The 26,566-nt window shown below is 40.5% G+C and overlaps 1 long non-coding RNA gene across 2 annotated transcripts in view; it reads left to right on the plus strand.

Annotated features, from left to right (window-relative positions):
- Window positions 1-26,566, plus strand: part of LOC143838133 (uncharacterized) — a 49,771-nt gene that overhangs the window by 16,330 nt on the left and 6,875 nt on the right. Inside the window, exon 1 of one of the 2 annotated variants that reach the window (XR_013231239.1) lies at window positions 24,139-24,228. The exons of the other annotated variant lie outside the window; for it this stretch is intronic. This is a non-coding gene — a long non-coding RNA (uncharacterized LOC143838133). Of the gene's footprint in view, window positions 1-24,138; window positions 24,229-26,566 lie in introns of those variants that run through there. 2 annotated transcript variants of the gene reach the window in all.

A 26,566-nucleotide genomic window follows, 5' to 3' on the forward strand; every position in this document is an offset into this window, starting at 1 on the left:
TCTCAATAATATCCGGTAGGCCACTGTAGAAAATAGAATGCTGGACAAGATGGGTGCTATGAGCATAGTTTGCCTTAGGGTGCCCAAAAACGTGGGCCAGTACAGGTTGGGTCACCAAACAAACTAAATTTGGACTTGTGAGTCACAATACCAAAAAGGTTGGGAATCACTGATGTAAACAACATTGTTTCACCTCTGGTTCCCTGATAAACCTGTTCACTCGCATTTTTGGGTCACACAGTACACACAACCCAGTTATGGGATGGACAGAGAAGCTAGTACTATAAAATGTATCACATGGTTGTTATTGTCAAATGTCTATGAAAATATTTGGGGAAAATGTATTCCTAATGTCAAGTTGTCAGCCTTTCAGTGTTTTAATCAATGTACTTTCTTGTTCAGTCTCTTTATCTAGCTGAAGTCAGTTTCTTACCATTCATTTCTGTAAAAGTCATAATTTTAATAAAATGTAATTACCAGTGTATGCAGTGCAAACAGTTTCATGTCAAATGCCTAAAGATTCACTTCTCAATTGCTAGATATCTGCAGGGTATTCGTGCCTCTTATCATGGAGACATTTCAAAGGAATGCTGAACTCCTGCCAGCTCTAAGAATCAGAGGACTCCAGGGGCTAATTTTTCCAAGACTGGATTAAAAATAACAACTAATTAATATTCAGGCAGAAATATGCAGCTAGTATAAGGTGTTTCTTATACATGGGTAATTAGTTCAGTATAAAAGTTGTTCTAAAAAATTAAAATAAACCCAAGCAAAGTATCCTACCAAGGAGCAGAAAAACCTTTAAAGAAATACCCCAGATCATAAGAAACCTATTTTAAATGTGGAGGCCAGTTAACAGAATAGATGGTTGCAGAAAGAGCCTCAAGGTCTCTTTTAAAGGACTAATGTTACATGAGGCGAAGAAATGCCACGCAAGCAGATGCAAATGTTGCAAAAGCACATTATCAGAGTCAGTGTGGAAAAGGGTCTACAGTTGGGTAGATTGTGAAGGCCTTTTAAAAGAATTGTTACATGAGGGAGAGAGAAAGCAAAGGAATCTATTCCAGATCTCCAGTACTTTTTATACAAGTTGCTCCAAGCAGAGGATGGAAATAATCTAAACAGATAACAGATAATGTCAAAGGATGCTCTTATATGTGGTGTGGGTTTCTTGCCAAAGAGTTTCCTTGATCTCTGTGTCTGTGTGCATTTTTATGCACATATTGAGAACCCCACTACATTTGGAGGCCATTAGGGGCATCCACCGCTACTGAGTAGCATTTTAAGTTTTTAGTGTACTGTTGACATTGTTTTTAGCCATCTCCAAAATATTTGAGAATTTACCTTTTTTTCATGGCTGACATTACATTCATTTTGGAACAGGGCATGTTTATCCAAATAACAGCTTTCACACCCTGTTCAAGATGCTCCATCTAGCCTCTTTAAATTCACTACCTTGGTATGTTATATATAACCTTTTGTAATGGAAAAGGTTGTTGCTATGTAAACAGAGTAGTTGGCTGGTCATTGCAAGGTCAGAAAATAACCCATCTTGTTTATCCTCGCCCAACAGCCAGATATCTAAAGGAGTTCTGCACAGATTTAAGAAGTGATCTGTCAGTATTTATTCACCATCAAATTCCAGTTTCACAACAATTTTGAAAATAAGATTGGTGCCTTTTATCCAGAATCAAATTTAGTAATGTAATTCCATATTATATGCCAACTGAATAATTTCAGTGAAAATTTAACCTGTATCATCAGTAAAGATTTATCTTGGCATTCCATTGTTCTAAAGTTAAAATGAATTTTCTTCTTTAAGAAAAAATATTTACACATATATGTATTACGAAACACTGCTTTGGTAGTAATATATTTCTTCGTAAGTAGTCTGTGTTTAAGGCATCTTACATCATCAAAAATAATAAATAAAAATATAACAGAAAAAAGTAAAAAGAAAGAAGCCAAATTCACACTGCCATTAACATTTCCAGTGTCCACAGGTAACATGTTAACAGTTTAATCAACGTAAGAGGCCTTACAAAATAGTACTTGGTTTTATTGATACCATACCCTGCCCCCTGTTTAGGAATCCAAAGTGTCAGTTCCTGCTGAATCCTTCCATCAATGTACCTATAATGAATAAGGCTATTATATTAAAATACATGATTATTTGCTGGAGGGGGAATCTTCAACTGAATTATATGGGAAGGAATGGCATTTTTGTTCTGATGCCTGACTATGACCCATTATGCATAGGCCAGAATGCCAGCGCTGGCAGCAGCAGGGCATTGGGGAAAATCCCCATTTATGCAAGCCCCCACCGCCAGCGCAGGCATGGCCCAGCGCAGGACCACGGAAGGCCCGCGTTATAGAAACACTGGAATTTCCGCAGCTTCATGGATGCTGCGGGTGCCTGCAGAGGCTGGGGTGGGCCGGCACTGTGCATAATTGCCAGCGCCGGGCATTTTGGCCCACCCAGCCCTGACAAACGGTGTCCCTATAGGGACACCGCATGCCCCTGTGGGCTCTGTGTGTCTTTCCTGTTTTAGTAGATGTTTAATGAAATAAAGGTTCTTCAGAAAACTACAGCAACTGATCCTTGAGTCTCAGAATCCCCTAAAACTCCCCCTTTTGTTCCACCTGAAACAGTTCTGTGTTCGCGGATAGATGCCTTTCTTTCTTTCTTTCTTTCTTTCTTTCTTTCTTTCTTTCTTTCTTTCTTTCTTTCTTTCTTTCTTTCTTTCTTTCTTTCTTTCTTTCTCTTTTGGTCAGCTCTGAGCTTGCAGTTGGGTCTCAGTTCATAAACAAATGCCAGTCCCAGTGGTTGTGTTATTGGGATGAATTTGAGGATAGAAGACATTTCTCCACAGTTCAGAAGTAATTCTTCAGATGTGAGGGAGCCATTCGTGAAGTACTTTAAAGGTAAAAAGAACTAATATCACTACCCATAAATGTAAAAAGGAAGTGACATCTTTAAGATTTGGGTGACAACAAATGTATTGCATATTGATATCAATTAAAATCATGAGCATTTAGGCATATAATTTCTAACTGAAACTGCATCAACAAAAAAAATCTCAGTATACCTATAAAAACCATGAAAAATGTCTTAGAGACTCCTACACTGTTATTAATACATCCTATACAACTGATACTAATTCTAAAGATATACAGTGCCTACTTTGAGATAATGCACTTTGAGACCATTTTCTTTTTTAAAACCTTAGCATCTTGATCAAAAGCTGTGCTTATAGCTCTGATTTTGTTTTCTTTAGTCTGCATCTTTCTGTGTCTCAAAGATCTGTCATCTCCGACAGATACAGCAACTGAAACTGTACCTGTTGGCATCCAACCTAGCTATAGTGGCCTATGCAACAGGCACCTCCAGGTTAGATTTCTGTAACCCACTCTCTGCAGGGCTACCCTTGAGGCTGCTCTGGAGTCCCCATCTGGTCTAAAATGCATCTGCAAAGGCCCTAACTGGGACTCCATGGACAGTGCACACCCAACTGGTACTCGCTCAACTTCATTGGCTCCAGATTGGAGACCAGATTATAACTTTTAAAGTCCTAAATTGTCTGGGAATCTGGAATCTATGGGACCATCTCTCCCAATGTGTCCCCTCCCCCAGAAGTTTATGGTCTAGCAATCAGAATCTGCTTAGGATACCCAGCCCTAATTAAATAAAACTTGCCTCAACCAGCACCTTTTTGGCTCTGGGCCTGGCCTGGTGGAAAACTCTGCCAAATGAGTTCAAAGCCCTGCGGGAACTTAAATTGTACAACAGGGCTTGTAAGACAGAGCTGTTCTGCCAGGCCTATGGTTGATCAACAGAAGAAAACAGGGAACCTTTACAAGGCAATATGTTTGCAATAATGTATACAATGAATTTCAATTCAATTTCTTTTACAATTCTTTTATATACCAGAAGGAACAACCATAACAGCTTCTAGATAAATTCCGTTTTCATTGACTCCATCAGTGGCTGAATCCTCCAATCCTCCCAAAACAGTTTGTTTGTCAAAGGTGGCAAAATCCTATCGCCTTTCCTTATATTACTGTTTATGTATTTTAGTATCAATAGGCCATAGGCTCTCTAGGGCGGGGGTAGTCAACCTGTGATCCTCCAGATGTTCATGGACAACAATTCCCATGAGCCCCTGCCAGCGTTTGCTCAAGGGTACTGCGGAGAATGCTAGTCAACGACCACTCCCCTGTGAAATTAGAAGCCATCCTAAAAGAAGGGATACAACAAACATATTATGTGATAATATTGGATGCAATATTGTGTGTGTGTGTGTGTGTGTGTGTGTGTGTGTGTGTGTGTGTGTGTATAAAGTGTAGTCCACAAAAACTTTATATTTTTTTTTACCCTGCTGAACTGTTTGCTGAAGTTAGTTTCCCAAACTTATAGGATACAAAGGTTTCCTTCAACCTTTTCTTTGTTGCTGGTGTTTATAATTTAAGCAGTTTGGAACATCTGGCAAACTCTCCCTGTATTCTTAGGAATTACTACTCACTGCTATATTACTTCTTGTTGCCAGGACACTGTGTGAAAAACTTGACTCTATTCAATGCATCTATTTTTAGAACAGAGCAATGAACATAACTTCTCCTTGGTAGTTTATTTTGCTTATACATCTATTTGAACATTAGTCCTCCTTAGGTTTCCACAGTTGTCTCGTTTATTCATTCAACAACTTCTTGTAGACCAAATAAGGGCAAGGCCAGAGGACCCCAGAGAAACTGGAAGTTGATCTTATCTATATTGGAATATATTTTTGTCACCATGACCAATATGGATGCTACTTTGCAGAGTGCAACCTTTTCCATCGTTGACCTTGATCTTTTATTTATTTATTTATTTATTTATTTATTTATTTATTTATTTATTTATTTATTTATTTATTTATTTATTTATTTATTTATTTATTTATTTATTTAGATTTATATACCGCCCTCCCCGAAGGCTCAGGGCGGTTTACACTGAACTAATCAACAATACATGAAACATAATGTGCTAATACTACAATCTATTTTTAAAGCTTCTGAATAGATACAGCACATCAATTATGTATCCTAGCCTACTATGTGGTTCATTGAAGCTGACAAAATTAAGGGTGGGAGTGTTTAGGCCACATTGTACTAGTTGGTTTTATGAGGACTGTTACTCTGCTTTAGTTGTTTATAAAATGCCTTTGCCATCTCTTCAAAGAGCCTGTTCAGAGGCTTTAAACTAGGGCATATAAAATAGTATATTTAGGATGGGTCTGCCTATGGTGTACTATCACAGAAGAAATGTAAGTGATTCATGCTTCCATTGTTTATTCTTCCTTTGTGTAATATACCAAGTTGTATTTTTTTAATCTCCTCTGTGATGTGAGCTCCCAATGCATGTGGACTGGGCACAGTTCCCTGCAGGGGATGAGATATGAGTTTTCACTTTACACAAGTAGCATGATAAGTAGAAGTTATTGAGATACTATCATCACTCTTAGCAGTATCTGAAACCACCCCAGCATATGTGTGAAACTACACAGAACAAAATGAAAACATCAATGATTTCTCAGAGACACAGGACCTAAATGTAGAACTTTGCATTTTTATCAGTTTGTCAGAAATAAACCTTGAAAAGAGGAAGCCCAATCCAAATCAAACCACAGAATATACCTATCTGTATCTGTGGGTTACCTATTCAATCCTACAAGTTTTATTCTCCTTCAGCCATGATCTATAGCAGGGGTAGTCAAACTGCGGCCCTCCAGATGTCCGTGGACTACAATTCCCATGAGCTCCTGCCAGCATTTGCTGGCAGGGGCTCATGGGAATTGTAGACCATGGACATCTGTAAGGCTGCAGTTTGACTACCCCTGATCTATAGTCTTCTTTATGTGCCTCTCAAGAAAAAAAACTAGAGCTGAAATATGTCACTGTCTTCAAATGCAACCTGCTTCCTGCCCAGCAGAACTCTTACTCTCATCAGCTTTGCGTATACGTTCTTTAGCCCTTCAGACCAACAAACCAGTCTGTATGCAACTTAGGTTCATTCAACAAAACTTTGATACTACTTCAGGTTTTTTCTCTCAGTAAAACCTTTAAAAACAACAACTATGCCAAGCTTAGTATTTCAAAGTTTAAATAGAATTTATACTGTGTTTCCTTGTGATCAGACTATAGTTTTTCTGTGTGTCACATATTTATTCCAAAGCCCACATTAGGTGGACTCTTTAATAAGGAAGATGCTTACTAACATGAGTCCTGAGATTGTACTGGAACATTAGTGCAAAGATGGGCTACAACAGTAGCCAGCATAATGTTGCAAAACGTGATGCATGCTACAAATGTTTCAAGTAAGAGAGATAAACTGTTAAGATCACAGTTTTGCTAACATGCTCAGAATGGATTGTTATTATTTTCTGTGAACTCCTAGATGAGGGTCAAGTGCAGAAAGTTCATCTGTAGTACTGTGGTGCACAAGACAGAACAGTGGTTTTTCATGTGGTAATACAACCAGAGGCTGCCATTTGTTAGTGTAATTATCATTTCTCTATTCCCTGACCAGCAAAGGGAGATGTTTTGACTACAACTTTGGTTCTGGCCAGCTTCAAGTTGGAAATCTGTCTCTCTTAGTTGCACAATAACTAAAGTCTGTGCAATATTTTCCAGTTGAAAGCCTGCTTTCTCATTGCAGGTATCTAGATTATGGTTTGCCTAATATCATGGAAGTTTGGGGTTGCACAATTCATTTTGAGACATTCACTTTCAAAATATCCTAACTTAAAATAATGAATTGAACTGTTTTAGTAGAACTTGTAGGAATGTGATTTATAACGTAATTTTTCAGTCCCTGTCTCCTCACCCCCCAGTTTCATTGCAACAGGGTGAATTTGCAAAAGCAAATTGTCTGAGATCTAAAGAGTTCATGACAGCCAGCCAGTCAGGAAACCTACATGGCAAAAGGTCTTTGGTAACCCTTGGGCTTCTGCTATGTGTCGGGTCCATCTCATTCTATCAGGGCCTGAAGACATCATCCAGAACTTTGATTGAGGCTAACCTCTCTGTAATGGCTCAGTGTAGTGTGGCAGCCAGCGTTGTACAGTAGTTAAGAGTGTGGAACTAGGATCTGGGGGACCCAGATTGGAAGCTCCTCTCTGCCATGGAAGCTTGCTGGGAGATCCTGGGCAATCATACTCTCTCATACCTTTTCTGCACCTCAGTGTTGCTGCTGTTTCCTGGTGGATTTATTTCCCAGCTGATGCTCCAGATTTGCAGCACTCCTTCTGCAAAAGGGCATTTATTACAGGGAATTTTTTTCTTGAAATTGGATCTGACCGCTCCTAGGTGCTCTGAACTTCCTTTGAAAAGGGGTTGTGTGACCATGTCATAATGTACTTCACCAGCAACAGAACATCCTATTTTCTTTTCTTTGCACATGTTTAGTAATGCTATAATATCATGATATTGCATAAAAAAGGCTGGATGTATTTTGGGGAATAGCATGCTTGCCACCATTTCAAAGGGCTTTTATTCTTCCTTAGTTGCCAACTATGAAAATGTCTAGAAATTGTTGAGATGGATGCACCTTATACAATGTTAGAAGATGAGCAAGTGAATAAGCCTTTGATGGTGTTCTGTTATTTTTCATATAGCTCTCAACACAAAACAGTTTGGCATATCATCAGTGACTTACAACCTCTATTGGATAATGACAGTTCTCTTTCCCAAGTACTGAGTGGCAAACCTTTTCTTGCACACAGACAACCTCCCCCTCCACAATCTCACTCATACAACTCCTAAAAGGACAAGAAACCCCCAAAGGGATGCATGAAGCCTTAATAAAGTTTATTGAGAGCAATACAGGCTAGCAAGGTTTCTTTGTTTAGAGAACTTTTCTCAATTAGGCTACAAAAAAGTAGAAATGCAAAAACCCATATTGAAACATTATAAACTCTAATTGAAAATCTTGCAGCCTTTGGTAACATGCTAGTTAAAAAATTAAAATTGGATTGTTTCTAAGTTCCCTACTTGAATTTTATTCTGCATTCAATATTTAAGGCAAAAAAAATTTAAACTGGAAGATGCTCTAGGACTGATAGGAGCTGAGTCCTGTAAACAAAAGCAGCACAATGACCGTTTATGCACTGGGAACTTCAGTGCCCCAGCTCCCATACAGGAGCACAAATTGGAGGCGGATGAGGTGCCCCAGGCCAAGTATTCCCCCATGTGGGTGCAGGAAGAGGTGGGGCAACCTGCTATGACTAAAACTCCAACCTGCAGCCTGGCATGAAACCTCCAGTGCATAAATGGTCAATGAGCAGCACAAAAGCGAATGACATAGTCTGAGAGATCAGGAACTAAGCCAATTGATCACAGGAAACCCAAACCCAAAGACAAAAGAAATGTCCTTCACTACCTCAATTGTAACAAGCCATATCTTGCCCAGGGAGAGTGCTTGCTCAGTAGAAATGCATATGCCAGTACCAACAAGCAACCTCACACTCAAACATAGAGGCAGAAGAATTTCTCCCAGAGACAACTGACCTCTATTCTTACAGCAGATCTAGAGACAGCAAATGGAAATTTATTCTTACCTATGTTGATAATCTGATTATTTGAAATAAAAATGAAATGAAATTACTGTTTCTGAGATTACATCCAAATTAAACAAGGAAGTAAAAGTCAAATAACTGGGCGATGCTAACATTTACTTGGGAATTCATATTGAATGGGAACTGGATGGAAGATGAAAGTCATCTTCTTAGTCAAATGCAGAAGATACCCGGATGATTTCAAAGCCTAAGCCTGGAAGGAGTTAACTCTGTGCCCTTGCACACGATGCTGGATTAGTGGGCCATTTATGATAGGGAAAGTATTTTTTAGATTGGGCTGCTTTTTTCTCCTTTTGACTGCAACCTGAATGTGAAACGGATCAACTTGAATAAATGTAAGATTACCTTTCCCCCCAATATACTTCTTGGGATATTCATTTATTGTATTGTATCACACTTGACTGGGCAAACTCTGCTATACTAACCAACTATCTCAATACTGCCAACCATTGTTTAAGTCTTATTTTATCACTGGCCTTGTTTTACTTTTTCAATTGGTTGCTTGTCAGTCTTGTTTTATTGTACATTGCCTTGCTTATTATTTCAGCAGAAAGCCAGGATATTATAACTTTATGAAATATTCAAAAAAATAAATTTAGGTTCAAGTTTCTAACTTTCATGTTTATTCTAATAACCACCAGCAGCAGTAGGAAAATTGAAAATGTTGGTTTTCCCAACATTCTAGCTTATTCTCTTAGCTGAGAGGGGTCCAAAGTAGGTCATAAGTCAAACAGGCTCACTGGTATAGCATCAACCTTGTACAAAGTATCTGTTTGTTCATATTACAAAAAACCACAGTCAAACTTTATACTTCACATATTTTGAAACTGCCCTCATGGGACAGCATCTCTGTTTGGCTGGTGGTCTGTGGGCTGCAGAGGGGCCAGGAACATTTATGAGAAACAAACACTTCAAATATTCAGCTTAGCTTAGCAGCCATTTGAAATAAAGGATAAGGTTGCTTTGTCTGCTTTTCTGTAGGTTTGCCAACTAGTCAGACTTCACTGTTCCAACCCGATTGTGATCTTCTTTATAGCAACTTTGGTGGGTGTGTATGTGAATATTTCTGTTTCTTGTCCTACTTTATATAGGATGTGTTATGAAATGAAAAATACTAACCACCAGGCCATCTGTACATACTCAGAGGTCCTAGGGGCTCTAAAGGTTTACTTGTGACTTGCACTGTAATCCAATGCCTGTCTCATTTTGCTCAGCGGGGCTTCTGCATGGATAAGAATACATGAGATTGCAGCTTGGGCCCTAATGAAAAGTAATGGAATAAGGCTTAGAAGCTTCCCACTGATTTCATGCTGTTTACATTATGCACACAAACATTATTTCAACAGGCACTGATACAAATAAAAATGGTAAGAAAATGGGTTTTGTAACTAATGTGTTCCCAGAAATGGAACTACTCCATGCTGGGGATTATTAAGAAAGGGATGAAAATAAAATGACCAGTATTATAATGTGTAGATGGTGCAACTACATCTCTAATACTGTATACAGTTCTGTTTGCTGTATGTCAAAAAAGGACATTGAAGAGCAGGAAAAAATATAGAAGAGGGCAACCAAGATAAGGGGGTTGGAGCATCTTTCCTATGAGGAAAGACCTTTTAATTTAAAAAGATGACTAAGGAGGGGGGCATAGCAGAGGCTTATAAAGTTATGCATGTAACAGAGAGAGTGAATAGAGAGAACCTTCTCTGCCTCTCAAAATACTAAAAATTGGGAACACCCAGTAAAGTTGATATGCAATATTTTTAGGATTACAAATAGGTGATTATTCTTTATAAAGTGAGTGATTAAAATGCGGAATTGGTTACCAGGGGATGTGGTGATATCACTGTGTGAAACAGGCAACTGGACTGGATGGACCACTGATCAGATCCAACAGGGCTCTTTTTCTGTCCTTATGGGTTCTCTGTTAAATGCACCTGAGTGCCTTTGGTGACGGGGCTTTTTGCCGCAGCCAGGGCATGCCCTGTGGAAGGACATGGGAGTCTGTACCTGACTCCTGGTCCTAGCCGGCGGCATGAGCTGGTGGGGCAGCGTGCAGCCAATGCTGTTCACAAGGAGCTGTGTGGAGGCGGGGGCGGGGCAAGCCATCTGCCTTATATGGGCTGCCTGCCCTCAAATAGCCTCATCTCCCCCCTTGGCAGTCGAGGCAGCAAACCAACCTACTCTCCCTTGTATTACATTGCTAGTTTCATTGTAGGTTCCTGCTTATTAATGGTTATGTGTTCAATTTAGTCACAGCCTGTGGTGGAAAAGTGGTGTGGATCTTTAAGGGTAGGCTAAGCTTGTGCGCTGGCCTCCCCTAGTTAGGGGGCCCCCATATGGGGCTGTGTGGATGCTAAGCTTGAGGGAAGCTAGCATTTCCAGGTGGAGGATGGAACCCGGCAGAGGCGGACACCCAAGGGGCTTCACATCCAGTAGCCGCCTCCCATGGGTCACCAGGCCAGGATGTCCTGGGCAATCTGGCTGGATAGCCTGACTGACCAGTGAGGATTAGGCCTGCTGACAAGGCTACCTTGTGGTCGGCTGGCCGCAAAATGGCAGATCCTTCCCTATTTACACCTAGCTCAAGTTAAAATAAAGGCTGTGGTCAAGTTTATACCAAAATAGCTGACCTCTGTGTCCTTCATAAGGTGCAAACAATACCCCCGTGCAAGGCAAACACTCCATATTTTCCTACATCTTTTTCTCGTATGTTATGCCCTAATGGGAGGTCAATATAAATGACATGTAATAATCTGTGATAAGATTCCCTGGCATATCTGCAAAAAACGGTCCATGAAACTGTGGTATTGGGAAAGCAGAATTCAATTCTTTCCCCATGCATCATTTATCCGGCTGAAAAATGCCCTATTCAACTCAGTAGGGTAAAACGATATGGCCATATTTTATAATTTTCCTTGGCCCATCTTAAAATAGCTGAGGGAAGACAACTCTCCAAACAGGACAGGGGGCATTTTGGACTACCATGTGAGAGGAGAGACTAGAAAGTCAAACTGTATGGACAGACTCTTTTGCCTGCAGAAACAATGCAGGGGATCCAACCCAATGTTTTTGTTTTGTTTAAGTTAGATTCACTAAAACAGTTCCAGTCTAAATAACATACAACTGTAAATGCTGTGAAAGAGAAAATACTCATGAAATAATATGGTATCTGTGCTAATCATTCTAATGAAATATAAAAATAATTTATTTTATAATGTATTGTCTTGATTATGGCATCTATATAAATTCTGCATAATTAGCATATTTTTTCATGTGTCAGAAGAAGTCCCTAATAATCCATCTCATACTCTGGTTTCTGTTCAGATCACATAAATCTTTTTACACACACTGGTTATTATAGATGATTGATCATTGATGAAGATCAATATAACTGAAAATTTTCTTCTATGAAAGCAATTTCATAGTCTGAGCAGTGTTTGACACATCATATCATATTTGGGTAAAATATTAAAAGAATGATCTAATTAACAAAACCAAAGCATTTTAAAATTCCTGTTCTGATCAGATTCAAATGGGTAGCCATGTTGGTCTGAAGTAGCACAATAAAATTAGAGTCCAGTGGCCCCTTTAAGACCAACAAGATTTTTTCAGGGTGTGAGCTTTCGAGTGCAAGCACTCTTCCTCAGACTTGAATCAGTGATTCAAGTGGGTAGCCATGTTTGTCTGAAGTAGAAAAAAAAGGTTAGTCCAATAGCACCTTTAAGACCAACAAAGATTTATTCAAGGAGGAGTGCGTGCACTCGAAAGCTCACACCTTGAATAAATCTTTGTTGGTCTTAAAGGTGCTACTGGACTATCTTTTTGTTTTCTTCTAATCACACATTTGTTCTAATCACATTTTTAAAAAAACAGATTTTGTTTCAGCCTTTGGTTTTCGTAGAGAAAAATAAACAGCTCATCTATGCTGTAAACTGGGTAAAATTTAAAACATTAGGACATTGGTTTTCAGGTAGGTGGGACCAGACCCATATGAGATGCATATATATTAAAAGCAAAACCATTCATATTTACTGCTTTTCATGGCTTTTTTTTAAGAAACAAAATTGGAAGTAGGGAATAGAAAAGCAGGAGAGGCAGAAATGAAAGCGAAGAAATGAAAGAAGAATGAGTTAAGGAAAGATAAGTATACATTTTATATAGGCCGCTCTTTTATAGGCTTGTGGTAAAAAGCAGGTTCTGAAACATTACTTGAAGATCACTGCATAAGAATAAAGCTAGAATCTGCTGGGGGAAGAAAAGACTGAAGGTCTTGGGTAATATAGCAGTGGATTCCCAGCCTCTATGGATAAATGCCACACAAATGTAACATATTCATTTTTCATTAATATGATTAATCTTTTTTAATTCCCTTTCTAACCTATAAAGTGTAATTATTTGTCCAGAATATGTGCATGTTTTACAGACCACTATCCCCCAGAGGTTTCTCCTGACAGGAAATTGCAATATTTTTCTTTAAAGAACATCCAATTAAGACTGTGGTCAAAATGACATTCTTAAACACTGAATTTATATGTTTATATTTAGCAAACACAATGCCACAGGGATATGAGTAATCCTACTCCTGGACTGTCATCTTGAAAAAATTACAATCTCTTTTCAAAGGAGAAGACTAGGGTATTGGCCCAATACTAGATTGTTGTTGTTAGGCGCGAAGTTGTGTCTGCGACCCCATGGACAATGATCCTCCAGGCCTTCCTGTCCTCTACCATTCCCCGGAGTCCAGATAGATTAGAACCAACAAATACTGCAATCCTAAAAAGAGTCAAACCCTTCTAATTCTGTTGATTTAGGTAGTTCTAGAACTTTATTTTCTCAAATGCAAGACTAGAATTTTTCACAAGTTATTTTATCAAATTAAAAAGGGAGTTTATCTTCACATATATGTCCAAGCTATGTCCAATAAGCAGTATGTGCATGCATACGTGTGTGTCTCTGTGTGTGTTTGCGCGTACAACAGACTTAGCTTCCTTTCAAGTAAATATGTTAACCCAAATCTTTCTTGGGTGTGATATCATGAAAAGGAACAGAAAGGGGTAATGAAATGTGATGATTTGGGGCAGGCTTTCTCAAGGTACTGATGATCACATGGCTATAAATTATATTGTTGACTATGTTCAACAGAATGTTTGTTTGACTGTTGCTTAAGTGACTGGGGGAACTCATCTGAAGCAACTGATATGTTTGAACTGGTCATATTCAAGCTCTAAATGACTGTCAGTGACCCAGCCTGCATATCCTATCAGTGCCATTCCAATCAGAGTTACACTGAGGACTGGATTACGGCCAACTGATACCCTAAACAAAACCCAACAATTATCCTGCTTGGCCCTTCCATTGCTTAACTGACAATACAATAAGTACTGAAGATGAAATAAGAGATTAAAAAAAAATGATTCCGGAATATCCCCTAGTCCAGACCCCACAGCTATCCTCTTCCTCTTCCTGTTGCTTGCCAGGTAGAAGAACTGCTGGCCTCTCTGAAAGACCCTGCTGCTGGTAAGTTGCCCTATCCTCAGTCTCTTCCCACCCTCCATTTCCCCCCAGGCAAGGGAGAGAAACCAGCTACTTCCCCCTGTATTTGTCTCAGGTTTCAGCTCTCTATTGGAAGGAAGCACAGATGAGCTGACAGGAAGACTGAGAGAATCAGTATTTCAAAAACAGAAAACCAGGCAACAGACAGAATGCAATGAATGTCTTGACTCAGGCAAGAAGGTGATAGCTCCCTATGGCTTTCCCTACCCAAACTTTGGAAGATGTGGGGGGCTATCCTGGCATTTGGAAAATGTGGTGTTGGATGGGAAGGTGGGGAAAGTGGTGACCTGTGTAGATGCTGCTGTATGTGGAGGCAGAAGAAATATGGCCGTCCAAAGCAACTGTTTTCTCCAGGAGAACTGATGCCTTCCTTCCCTTCTCCCTTTACTGTCTCCTTTTTCTTTTGCTGTCTCTTTCTCTCTTTTTCACTTTATCTTATGTTCATCTGTTCTTTCTCCCTTCCTTTCTTTTTCTTCTTTCATCCTTTCATACCCCTCCCTTCTTTCTTCCTCCTTCCCTCCATCCTTCCTTTTTCCCTCCTTCCCTCAATCCCCTCCCCTCATTCTCACTCTTTTTACTCTTTCTCTTTCATCCTTCCTTTCTCCCTCCCCTCTCCTCCCTTTCTGTCTCCCCCCCCTTTCTTTCTCTATTATCCTCTTTCTCTCTTCTTTTCTCTCTCTCCTTCCTTCCTTTCTTCCAGATCATTTCTTCTTCCTTGGAGATCAGTTGTTATTCCTGAAAATCTCTAGGCCCCCACCTGTAGGATGAGTCAGGAACCAAATCCAGCTCTTGAGATAAGAGTCTGCTACTCTTTAACCATTTTGCCACACTGGATCTCAGGATTGAGCGGAGGGGAGGGGCAGAACCCAGGAGGGTCACAGTGCAGGTGTATGAGCTAGTGCCTGTTGTATTCCTGGGTGCAATGGGCTTTGCCTCTAGTAGTAAATATGTTTCAAAGACTGCCAAGTGTATTTCACAACCTAAATGGGTATGATATTACCATAGTATATTAACACATACTATTAGTTTGGCAGCAGTTTTGAAGTTAAAACAGATATTTTTGCCAAAAGGGAAATGTGAGAAATACAAGCAAAGAAAGAAGGGAGGTGCTGTGAAAGAAATAACAAACAGTATTCAGAGTATTTCTACTGTAAATATACTAAAGATAGAAAAGTTAGCAACATTGTAAACTACTACTGTACTTGTATTTCATTTGGTGGATTTTCATTTAAGGCTTCAGCTAGGGGACTGCATCATGCATGACAGCAATGGCCATTTTCATTATGTTCATGCACCCTGGAATACTTGCTCTGGAACCACACCATCAAGCCTTTCTAAGGTTAGTACAGCTGACCAAAAAGGTTACAGGTAATGCATATGTTAAACTGACCAGGCATTCCGAAAATGACGGGACACTCCCACCTTTGGCGGGAAAGTCCTGCACCCAGCAGCCGCTTCCTTGCTGCAGCCGCCTGCCTCTTGCTGCAGCCCAGATTGCAGGTGCACCAGGAAGAGGCCCGCCCTTGGCCACCACCTGACCACTTGGCCACCTCCCTGCAAAGTTAAACCCGTGGCAGCCCAGATCCCCCACGCAGCTGCTGGGAGCCCAGGGTTGTCAGCCGTGGCAGAACTGGGTCTGGGCCTCCCCCTTCTTCTCTCCCTCCACCAGCACAGCCACCCTCACTCGCTGGTGCACATACACGCCACTGCTGCACCAGCCCGCTCCACCATCGCCACTTCTACCACCACTGCCGAGGCCCGTCCTCTCCTTGCTGCCGAGCCTCGCGCAGCCCACGGGAGAAGAAAGGGCGACCGCGCTGCCCACCCAGCCAGCGAGCAGGCACTGCGTTTGGAGGCTTGGGGATGCTGTATATTTGTGGAGAAGAGTAGATTGTTGACCTCACTGGAAAGCATGCTGCAATATGGCTGTACTGCCACTGTGCCAAAGCCCTCTATTTTACCTCTTCACCATCTTTTTATTGCTCTCCTAGTACTCAGAGGAACTGTGAATCAATACCCTAGAAATTCCAGAGGGCAAACCATGTGAGTCTCTACCAACAAGATAAAACAAAAGCTCAATGGCATTTTAAAGGCTAATCCAAACATTATGTATAAAGGGTTTGTCTTAAACTGGAATAGGTAACCACTGATATGCGTGCTGACAGTGATACAGCAGATACCCAGGGCCAGATCTCCACCCAAGCAACTGAAGCACTGCTCAAGCACTGGTTAAGCACTGGTTAAGGAGAGGCCAAAGGATATGCCTGTTATTTCCTCCCAAATCTGCCAAGCCTCTAGCTGAGTACAAGCCAAATCCTTGAGTTGCCTACTCTTATCTTAGACAACAGATGTCCAGATGGAGATACTGTTGACCTGAGTTATTTCCAAGCTAAATCTGTGTTGCAAGAAGGATCTTTTGAATCTTGCTCTGAGAACAACACTTCCAGAAAAAGAAAGAACATAGACACTGGGTTATACAGTTTTATACCATTTTATTGGTACATAAGTTCTAACAAATATTTGCTCTCTTTTAATCAGATTAAGAATTTCTAGAACATGCCCCCACATAGAAAAATACTGAGGGCCTTTACGCACGGGGATCTTTGTTGCAAATTGTTTGCGGAATGAAAAATCGCCATTTAAAATAGTGGAATTCGTCGTTATGCATACCTGCCTTTGTAGTGGAATCAGTTGCGTTTTTTAGCATTTCCCACAGGCTTCCGGTCTCGGCAGAAATCGCTAGAAAGGAAGCGCTATTGCCAAGCTCGTCCCGCCCCTGGCCGTCAAGCAGCCAATGGGCAGCCGTTAGCATGCTCCCAAACAGCCCCTTTCCCTTTAAGAAAGGTTTTTTTTTAAAAAAAAACAGACCCATAGCAACGAATCTGGGTAGATTCGTTGCAACGGAGAGACCCATCCAGCTGCCTAATGTGAGCTGTCGTTTGATCGTATGATCGTTGCCACGCTGCCTCGAGTGATAAAAAAAAAAATCCCCCCCCCTCTCACGGGCCCGATTTTCGGCTGAATTAATGTGTAAAAAATAAAGGGACTTTATTTCAGCAAACGGGCTTTTATGTGGTTTGTGCTTAGTGACTAAAGGTGAAGGACTGAAGCCAGGGAAGCCTCTAAACAGAAAGAGGCTCGCTGGTGCGTTTATCCCCGCTCGCTCGGAGAAAAAAAAATGGCGATCGCTTCGCCAGAAGTTTGGAGGACAGGCTCAGGAGGAGGGACTTTGAAGAAACCGCAACAATGTTAACGCACAGGTCTTTATCGCTAGTGTTGCAGATTGGTTGCAGGAGTGTATCGCTTTCTGGAGGGTGAATCCACTTTTTGGGATTCCCCTGAAAGCGCTACAACGAAGCGCTTTTTGCTGATCGGTTTCAGGAGTGTTGCAGATTGTCTACGACGTCGTGTGTTATTCCAAATCAGTAGCGTTTTCAATTAGCAACCATTGTGCTATTTTGAAGCCGTGCAAAAAGCCCCTGAGAGAAGCCTAATTTAGCTCTACCTAGCATGCTTTACTTTAAGCAGCACAGAGCAATACCACAGGCAACAGGTAACAGTCTTGCCAGTCCTCCAGGAAAGAGTGGTGAAACAATCAAAGGTGGCCAAAGATGACCTGATAGGAAAAGGCCTCACCTCCAAGTGGTCTTCCTTCAGATGGGCATTGAAAGAGCAGGAAAGGCTTGTATCCTCTCTCTCTGACTTCCTGGAGAATTTTATTTATTTATTGTTTACATTTAGAATCCATCGTTCCCAGCACCACTTATTTGGCTCTTCTGGCCATGCTTCTAACCCAATCAAGTTCTTAGAACTACTCTTGGATCTTCACCAACTTGAGGACAGACTATTTTGCCAAAAAATATCATATGGTCATGAAAAACACATATGACCTGTCTGGGTTTCCCCTAGCCAAAACCCCTCCAATATTGCTGGGCTAGGTCACCTTATGCTGGAACCATTCCTAAATACATTTCTTCTTTGGCTCATCTCCTGACAGCATCCATCTTAGAATTACTCCTTCTGTGATAGTCACCATTCTTTCACATCCATAATTCCCACAAAAACCATCACTTCAGGTGTTTCTAGTTACTAGCACTAATGAACAATAGTGTATACCAGGCTTTCTCAACCAGAGTTTCATAAAACTCTGTGGTTTCTTGGCAGTCCTGAAAGGGTTTCCCCAATGGCTGGCAGTTAATTAATTTTAATATATTTTAATTGGGTAAACATATATGGTCATATTGACCCACCCCTCTCCCAAAATGGCCGATGATGGGCCTGGAGAAGGTGGGCAGGGGAGAGGCCCTGGGTGGGCATGGACACAGTTATGCTTCCCAACCATATTATGCATGATCACACCACTTCTGAAGTTTCTTGAAGCCTGAAGAAAGTTTCAGGGGGTTCTTACTGTAAAAAAGTTGAGAAAGGCTGATGTATGCATTGCATAAGTATTTAGTGTATACAAGAGTGTATAGATGTACAGCATTAATTTATATGCATGGCATAGGTTTGTGATTGCATAGCTTCATGGTTACATAAAACCATAAAATGCATTACAAGAAAATTTCACACAGAATTAAGGTTGAGGAACCGTCTGTGTTGCTTTGGTCAATGTTCATATCTGTCCCAGATCTTGCCTCCCCTTTGCTGTTTGAACTTCAGCATCAGTTGTCAGGTCATGAAGACTTTTATATGAATGGGATGCATCCTTTTCTTTTGGAGAGAAAAGATGATTTTCTTATGAAACTTCTTTTAGAGTCTGAAATGCATCTAAGCTGGCAAGGTTCCCTCTACTTGGCCTGGTTCCTGCAACTCAAGTAAGTTGATATTTGCAAGTCTCACTCATTATTAGCCTGCTCTTACTTCCTAAAGAACCTATCTGATTCCTGAAGTCAGGAAAAATTAAGCTACAATTAAGCTGTTAGGGTGGCTGAGATGAGATCTTCTTTTCCTTTAGCCATCTACCCAGATTACCTATTAAAATTTTAAAGTGTATTCTCATTATGAGAAAGAACAAGATCTGTTAGTCTATCTGTAGCTGAAGAAAAGAACAGGAGTACCATAGCACCTTAAAGACTAACAACATTTGTGGCAGGGTGTGAGCTTTTCAAATATGAAGACATAAACAATGACTCACAAAAGCTCATATTGTGCCACAAATGTTAGTCTTTAAGATGCTATGGAGCTCTTGTTCTTTCTATCATTCTCATTATTTTAGTTTCAACTTCTCCCCACACACACATATCACTGTCTTGCCAGTGGTCTCATTGTTGTATAACACAGAGCAGTTTATTTGCAGAAGCCATGGACTTTTGGGCCTGTCTCATTCTGGGAGATCAGCCAGTATCTATATTGTTTCTTGCCAGCCATTTCACTTGCTGCTTTCTTAGGCTTCATTTTAGAAAAAATGGGCTTTTCATTGGTTCAGGCCTCCTTAGTCTAATGTACAAATCCTTTTGTCAGGTCTTGTAACAATTGCTCATGTTAACTCCATTCCCCAGGTCTACCAATCACAGGGCCAGAATACACGAATTACCATATGAAGGAATCATTCACCTGCCACTCTTCTAATATGACATATGTACTCTGACCAGATTGCTTATTCTTTTGACTGGGTTTCCTTTTTGTGTGTGGTCAGCATCAGAGCTTTAACTGGCTAATCTTGTGTCCAAGAAAAGAATCTAAAACTGTGGGGAGGGGACTTTCACAGTCATTATTTCGGTAAAATAGTAAATACCAAAAGCAGGTCCCCCGCATGCCTTGCTCTTGTCAGGGCTCTACCCTATTGTTGTGACCAACAACTGAGGCATGTGAGGATTTGCATTAAAGCCACTATGCAGTCATTGCTGTTTTCATTGCAGTGCAGTAACAAACTCACCTCTGCCATGAATCTAACAATGGGTCTGGAATATGGATAATTTAGGAGGCTGCCATCTCACTAGAACAATCAGCTCGGACCTTTTATCTTGTCTAGACATATTTCTAATGGAGACATCGGAGCTATTACTTTTTCTGAGGCAAGAGGTTTTATTTCATTGTGCTGAATGGGAAAAGAGATGATAGTTTATAGAATTAGGAAAGGGACCTGTGTAAAGAGAGAGCAGCAGAGACCTTAGTAAGATATTTGAAACTTAACTGCATCTGTTTCTTTAAGTAAATCTATCTGTTCCTTATAAAAGTATGAACAGATGGTACACCACGCTACTACAAATTAAACATATGCATAAAAAAGAAAACCTTGGGAAATTGGTGGGGACTTGGATAATAAGGAAATAATTTGAATGTATTTTCGCACACTACTTTCTGCAAAGGTGGCCAGAAGTATACCTTCCAAAGGAAAGCATTTTCCATGTTGGTGCTTCATCTGACCAGACTTCCCATCAAGAAGCATTCAGTATCCACTCCCAGGCAATCATGGAACTCATCCAAGCACTTGTAAATAATACAATTTAGAAATTCCATTCAAGTGAGGCCTTATGAAATCAAATGTCATCAATGTTCACTGAAATTTTCTGTAAATTCACTTTATTATTAAATTGTTGTTGTTGTTAGGTGCAAACTCATGTCCGACCCATCGCGACCCCATGGACAATGATCCTCCAGGCCTTCCTGTCCTCTACCATTCCCCGAAGTCCAATTAAGTTTGCACCAACTGCTTCAGTGACTCCATCCAGCCACCTCATTCTCTGTCGCCCCCTTCTTCTTTTGCCCTCGATTGCTCCCAGCATTAGGCTCTTCTCCAGGGAGTCCTTCCTTCTCATGAGGTGGCCAAAGTATTTGAGTTTCATCATCAGGATCTGGCCTTTTAAGGAGCAGTCAGGGCTGATCTCCTCTAGGACTGACCGGTTTGTTCGCCTTGCACTCCAAGGGACTCGCAAGAGTCTTCTCCAGCACCAGAGTTCAAATGCCTCAATTCTTTGATGCTCAGCCTTCCTTATGGTCCAACTTTCGCAGCCATACATTGCAACTGGGAATACCATAGCCTTGACTAAACACACTTTTGTTGGCAGGGTGATGTCTCTACTTTTTAGGATGCTGTCTAGATTTGCCATAGCTTTCCTCCCCAGGAGCAAACATCTTTTAATTTCTTTGCTGCAGTCCCCATCTGCAGTGATCTTGGAGCCCAGGAAAATAAAATCTGTCACTATCTCCATTTCTTCCCCATCTATTTGCCAGCAATTGAGAGGGACGGATGCCATGATCTTTGTTTTTTTGATGTTGAGTTTCAAGCCAACTTTTGCACTCTCTCCTTCACCTGCATCAACAGGCTCTTTAGTTCCTCTTCACTTTCTGCCATTAGAGTGGTATCATCTAAATATCTGAGGTTGTTGATATTTCTCCCTGCAATCTTGTTCCCAATTTGTGACTCCTCTAATCCCGCCTTTCTCGTGATGTGCTCCGCATACAAGTTAAATAGGCAAGGCGACAGTATACAGCCTTGCCGAACTCCTTTCTCAATTTTGAACCAATCAGTGATTCCATGCCCAGTTCTCACTGTTGCTTCATGACCTGCATATAGGTTTCTCAAGAGACAAATAAGATGCTCTGGTATTCCCACCAACCATGGACCTGCTGATTGCTGTTCTATTAGAATGTTATTATCCCTGTTTATTACTACTATTATTATTGTTACTTCTATTCAGCATAGTTACTGAGTTTGATAAATTGTTCCTGTTCCTCTAGATTTTCATGTGAACTGCCCTGAGTCTCAGGGGAGGGCAGTAAATAAATGTAATAAATAAATAAAAAAATTTTAAAAAATGATTCCTAGATGGAAATCTTTTTGCTTTAAGTTTCAAGAAAATTGTTGGGGGAATTGCCAAACAAAATGAACTGTGCCTATCTTTTTGACTGACTAGGCTATGCCTTGAAGTCTTTCTAGTGAAATTGTGTTTTCTGTCACTGCACTCTATTTTGGTTTCCTCTTTCCAGAAATAGTAAGGAATAGAAGAGGAGGGAGTAAGAAGAGATAGTAACATATTCTAGTCTATATGCATCTAATAGCATCCAACCAGAGCACTTAGCTCATGTGCAGGCCACAGAGTTTCAGTCCCACTGGAGGATCTTAGTACAGTGCTCCCTCCCAATCACTTACCATTTATTGAATGGGGGGGGGGCTCTCATTTTGCATCAACTGGGATCCATCTTCCCTCTGTCACTCTAGCTGTGAGTATTATGTTGGTCTAAATTTACAGGCAAACTGCTTTGTTTGGACCTTCTGGGTGAAGGCAGAACATGAGAGGAGAATGACACACATGCTTCAGCCTTGTCCAATATGATCCCAGCTCTGCAGATTCATACTTTTGGGGAAAGAGGCATCATCTTTGCTGATATGCTCTGTCAGAAAGGCTACTGCGATGCTTGGGACTTGGGAAGTGATAGATTGTCCTGCAAGAAGGCTTCTGGAGGCTACCAAAATCTTTAATGTCAACAATCAGTATTTGCTTACCTAAAAAAACTAAGAACTGCCCAATTCTATATATTCTATATATTTGGCCTTTCATGTTCCTTCAGTATGAGACCTTCTGACTTCTTTGGCTCACATCAATAGTCAAACAATCTCAGGGAAACAAAAGCTGATGCTGTGACTGATGGATTAAAAAATTCAGCCTGGTCTCAAGGCAAAGAATGAATAAATAATGGAACCTATTATGGGAACAAAACCTCAAAGACAATAAAAGACAATGCAACATTATTTTGCATGGATCATATTAATTAGTTTTTAAATAAATAAATTGATTTATTGAAGAGATTATGTACTGTGGTCATTGCCTCAAGGCAGTGATGTGCTTCCAATATATTATGTTCTGTGGCTGTCATAATTATGTTTGTGCTCAGCTGAGAACTTGAATTTAATTGCATACAGTCTCTAAAGATACAATGACATTTTGCATCCTTTTTAACACTGGATTTGCCATTGTGAATCCACATTCCATGATAAAAAGCCATCTCTCAAGCTTTCTGGTATCTGAAGAAGAGAGCATGCACATGAAAGCTTATACCTTGAATAAAACTTCATTGGTCTTGAAGGTGCCAGGGGACTCACCTTTTGTTCTACTGCTTCAGACTAACATGGCTACCAACCTGAATCTACCTTCTGTGATGGACTATCAAAGATTAATGTCAAAAGAGTCTGAGAACCTTTGAGTGACAGGCTTTTCAAATGGAATTCTGTGGAGAGAGTCAGTTAAGAAATGACAATTGGGAACTGACAGTTGAAGAAGAGACAGCTAAGCACTGAATGTGGACTGGGAGGAAGGAAAAAGGAGTGAGAGGATGATAGAGGATCTTCATTTAAGACTAAGAGGAAAAAATGGTTCTAGTTAAGAGAAGTAATTCCTCCCCAGTGAAAAGAGAGACAACTCTTAAAAGAGGAGTGATCCCTGGTCTGTGTGTGTGTGTGTGTGTGTATATGTGTGTGTGTGTGTATATATACACACACACACAAGGATCTGGGGAACTTGACTATATGTTCCTGCTTTCCTAGACTATGCTTGAATAGGCAGAAACTGAAAAGAAATCTTCTCTCCTCAAAATTTAAAAGACCCATTTGAATAGCAGAAGCACTCACTTGTCAGTAAAAAAATTATCTGAAGTTACTGTGATTACAAAATTATCTCAGTTTTATTATTTGTTCACTTCATGCATCCTACTGATTCCACCTGACCTTTTATCTTCTAAGTTAAAACATTTTGTTTATTTTGGACTTTTCTTGTCTGCCGTTTCAGAAGATGAATATTAGAAAGTCATATTGTTTTTCCCCTCAGTTTTTAACAGTTTCTATAAGTAAGTAGACATTGAGTAAACTGGACTGCTTGTCTGAGAGCATAGTTAAAGGACAGGATCTCTGAAAGCTTAGATATTTCTTATCCCTTACCTTCTTAAGCATCATGCCAAACTCAAAATAATTCAGTAATGGCTGAAAGGAGAATTTGTAAAGGATCCTTTATATTTTAAACTAACGCATTTATATCACACTCCAACTGTGGCTCTCCCCTTTTTTCATCTCTCCAAAAGCCCTGTGAGATAAGTTTGCAGAGTTGGAGTAACTCACCCAAAGGTACCTAGTGGATCTTGGGACTGGGCATGGATTTAAACCCATGGTTCAATGAGAAGAGTGATTGTGCTATGACTGGAATCGCTAGTGCCCTTAAACAAGTTTTAATGTTATGTACTATGAGTCTGATCATCTTCAGAAGCCCTTTTTTTTGGTATCTCCATCATAACTGAAACTAGCTGGGTGGAAACCAAGAAATGGCCTTTTCAGTTGTTGCCACATTTTGGACTAGTCCTGTCCATGTGTCTTTGATTGTGGAAGGATACAAAAATTCAGTACTTTCCATCACCTATTCCTATGTTGCTCATTTCCCATCTACCATGGGTAGAGACTGCAGATGCTCTTGTTGCATCAGGGACTACATACCAAAACTGGCGCCATCATTGTGCTTCCAACAGTGAAATATTATGTGCAGGCCATGAGGTTACACATACTTAGATCCAAAAGCCAGATCAGGAATTGTGGATACAGAGGGCTGCTGATCCACAGGATGATCTCCTGGTCTTTTAGACTGGCAACGGACACTGTGATCTCGAAGTTATACATTCAAAGTAGTACCATTAACAGGGAGTGCTTTCTAAACCTTCCCAACCAGCCCAAAGCATATAAAAACAGAAAAAAATGAAAGGGCTGCTTCTGAGCATATCCAAGCTGCTACCAGGCTATAATAGTGTGTGCCAGAACCTTCTGAGGGTTTTGACCAAATTGCACAAATAATCAAAGAACATGGTTCAATGTGCCTCTTTCATTTCTTTGTTTCAGGTATTACTTCAAAACTCATTAGCATTACTTCATTTTTCTTTCTTTCTTGTAATAAGGTGACAGGCATATTCTGTTATTTGCTTGGCGAACCCACAAGCATATGACATTATCTTCCTGATGTTTCCTTCTCTGGTTTTCTGTTAATGGGTAAAAATACAGATTGCTTTTACTAATTGGCTAATTTTTAACCCAACCTGTTCTAATGGGAAATTAAATATAATTTTCATTCCCTCCTGCAAATAATTAGAATACTGGCCAGGTAAATACTCTCACATATCAAGGCAGATTTATCTACTGAACATAATGATGGCAACAGAATTGATGGGAAGAGTTTTGTTTCAGAATTTTGTAGACTGGCTACTTTTAACAGTCACAATGGGAATTGGTGTGACACCAGTACACGCAGAAGCCATACTGAGAGATTAGAAAAGAAAAGCCACTCTCAAAAAGGCTGAAAATCACTGATCCTTCCTATGGCCCAAAGAATTCATTTAGTTCTGATTGGCTCCCAGTGTTGTCTAAGCAGAGTCATACCCTTCTTGGCGTAATCAAGAGCCAGCTTGGTGTAGTGGTTAGGAGCGGCAGCCTCTGATCTGGAGAACTGGTTTTGACTCCGCACTTCACCACATGCAGCCAACTGGATGACCTTGGCCCAGTCATAGTTCTTTCATACTCACCTACTTCACAGGGTGTCTGCTGTGAGGAGAGGAAGGGTAAGTGATTGTGAGCCGCTTTATATTCATTTGGGTAGTAAAAGGAGGATACCCCCAAAATTCTCCTTATTCTTCAGTTAAGCAAAGAAAGAAAGAAAGAAAGAAAGAAAGAAAGAAAGAAAGAAAGAAAGAAAGAAAGAAAGAAAGAAAGAAAGAAAAGTCCTTTCCAGCACTTCCACTTGACTGTTTTGCGTGAGCAGAGTCTGCATTTACTTTGTTTATTCCATTGTCAATCCTGTTGAATTCAGATAGATTTGAACTCGGGTCTTCCTCTCCCCCCCCCTCCCCATTGAAATAGGAAAGTGTTCTGCCTGTGGTTAGGGTAGTTCAGAACGGGGGGGGGGAGCCAAGCCTCTTCCTTTCTTTTCTTGAAGGGGAGGGGAGAGGAGCCAAGCAGGGAGCCTCTTTCTTTTCTTGGAGGGGGGGGGAGAGGATCGAAGAAGGCAAGGGAGAAAAAATCCAAGATCAACAGAAGTTGAGAGAAATTAGGGGCTTCTCCTTTAAGGCCACATGGCCACCTTTGGCCAATCAGGGCATCTCTACCATGGAGGAGAGACCAGATTCAAAACAGCCTGCTTTCTCAATCCAAATCTTGAAATATTGATCATTAAAAGCACTCTAAGATATCGCACAATAAAGGTAGGGTCACTCCGGATCAATCCTTGCTGCAGAAGGAAAATTTTAATTGCCCAAAATCAAAACAGAAATCGCATTCTGTGCAGACAGCAGGGACTGAATCGACCTGGGATTGGAATAAAAGCTCCGTGCAGTTTACACCCTGGAGATATCTGGAACTGAGGGGCTTTACGCACCGGGATCTTTGTTGCAAATTGGTCACTGAATGAAAAATCGCCATTTAAAATAGT

The sequence above is a fragment of the Paroedura picta genome, chromosome 5, assembly GCF_049243985.1.
Source record: "Paroedura picta isolate Pp20150507F chromosome 5, Ppicta_v3.0, whole genome shotgun sequence".
In the NCBI taxonomy this organism is placed as follows: domain Eukaryota; kingdom Metazoa; phylum Chordata; class Lepidosauria; order Squamata; family Gekkonidae; genus Paroedura; species Paroedura picta.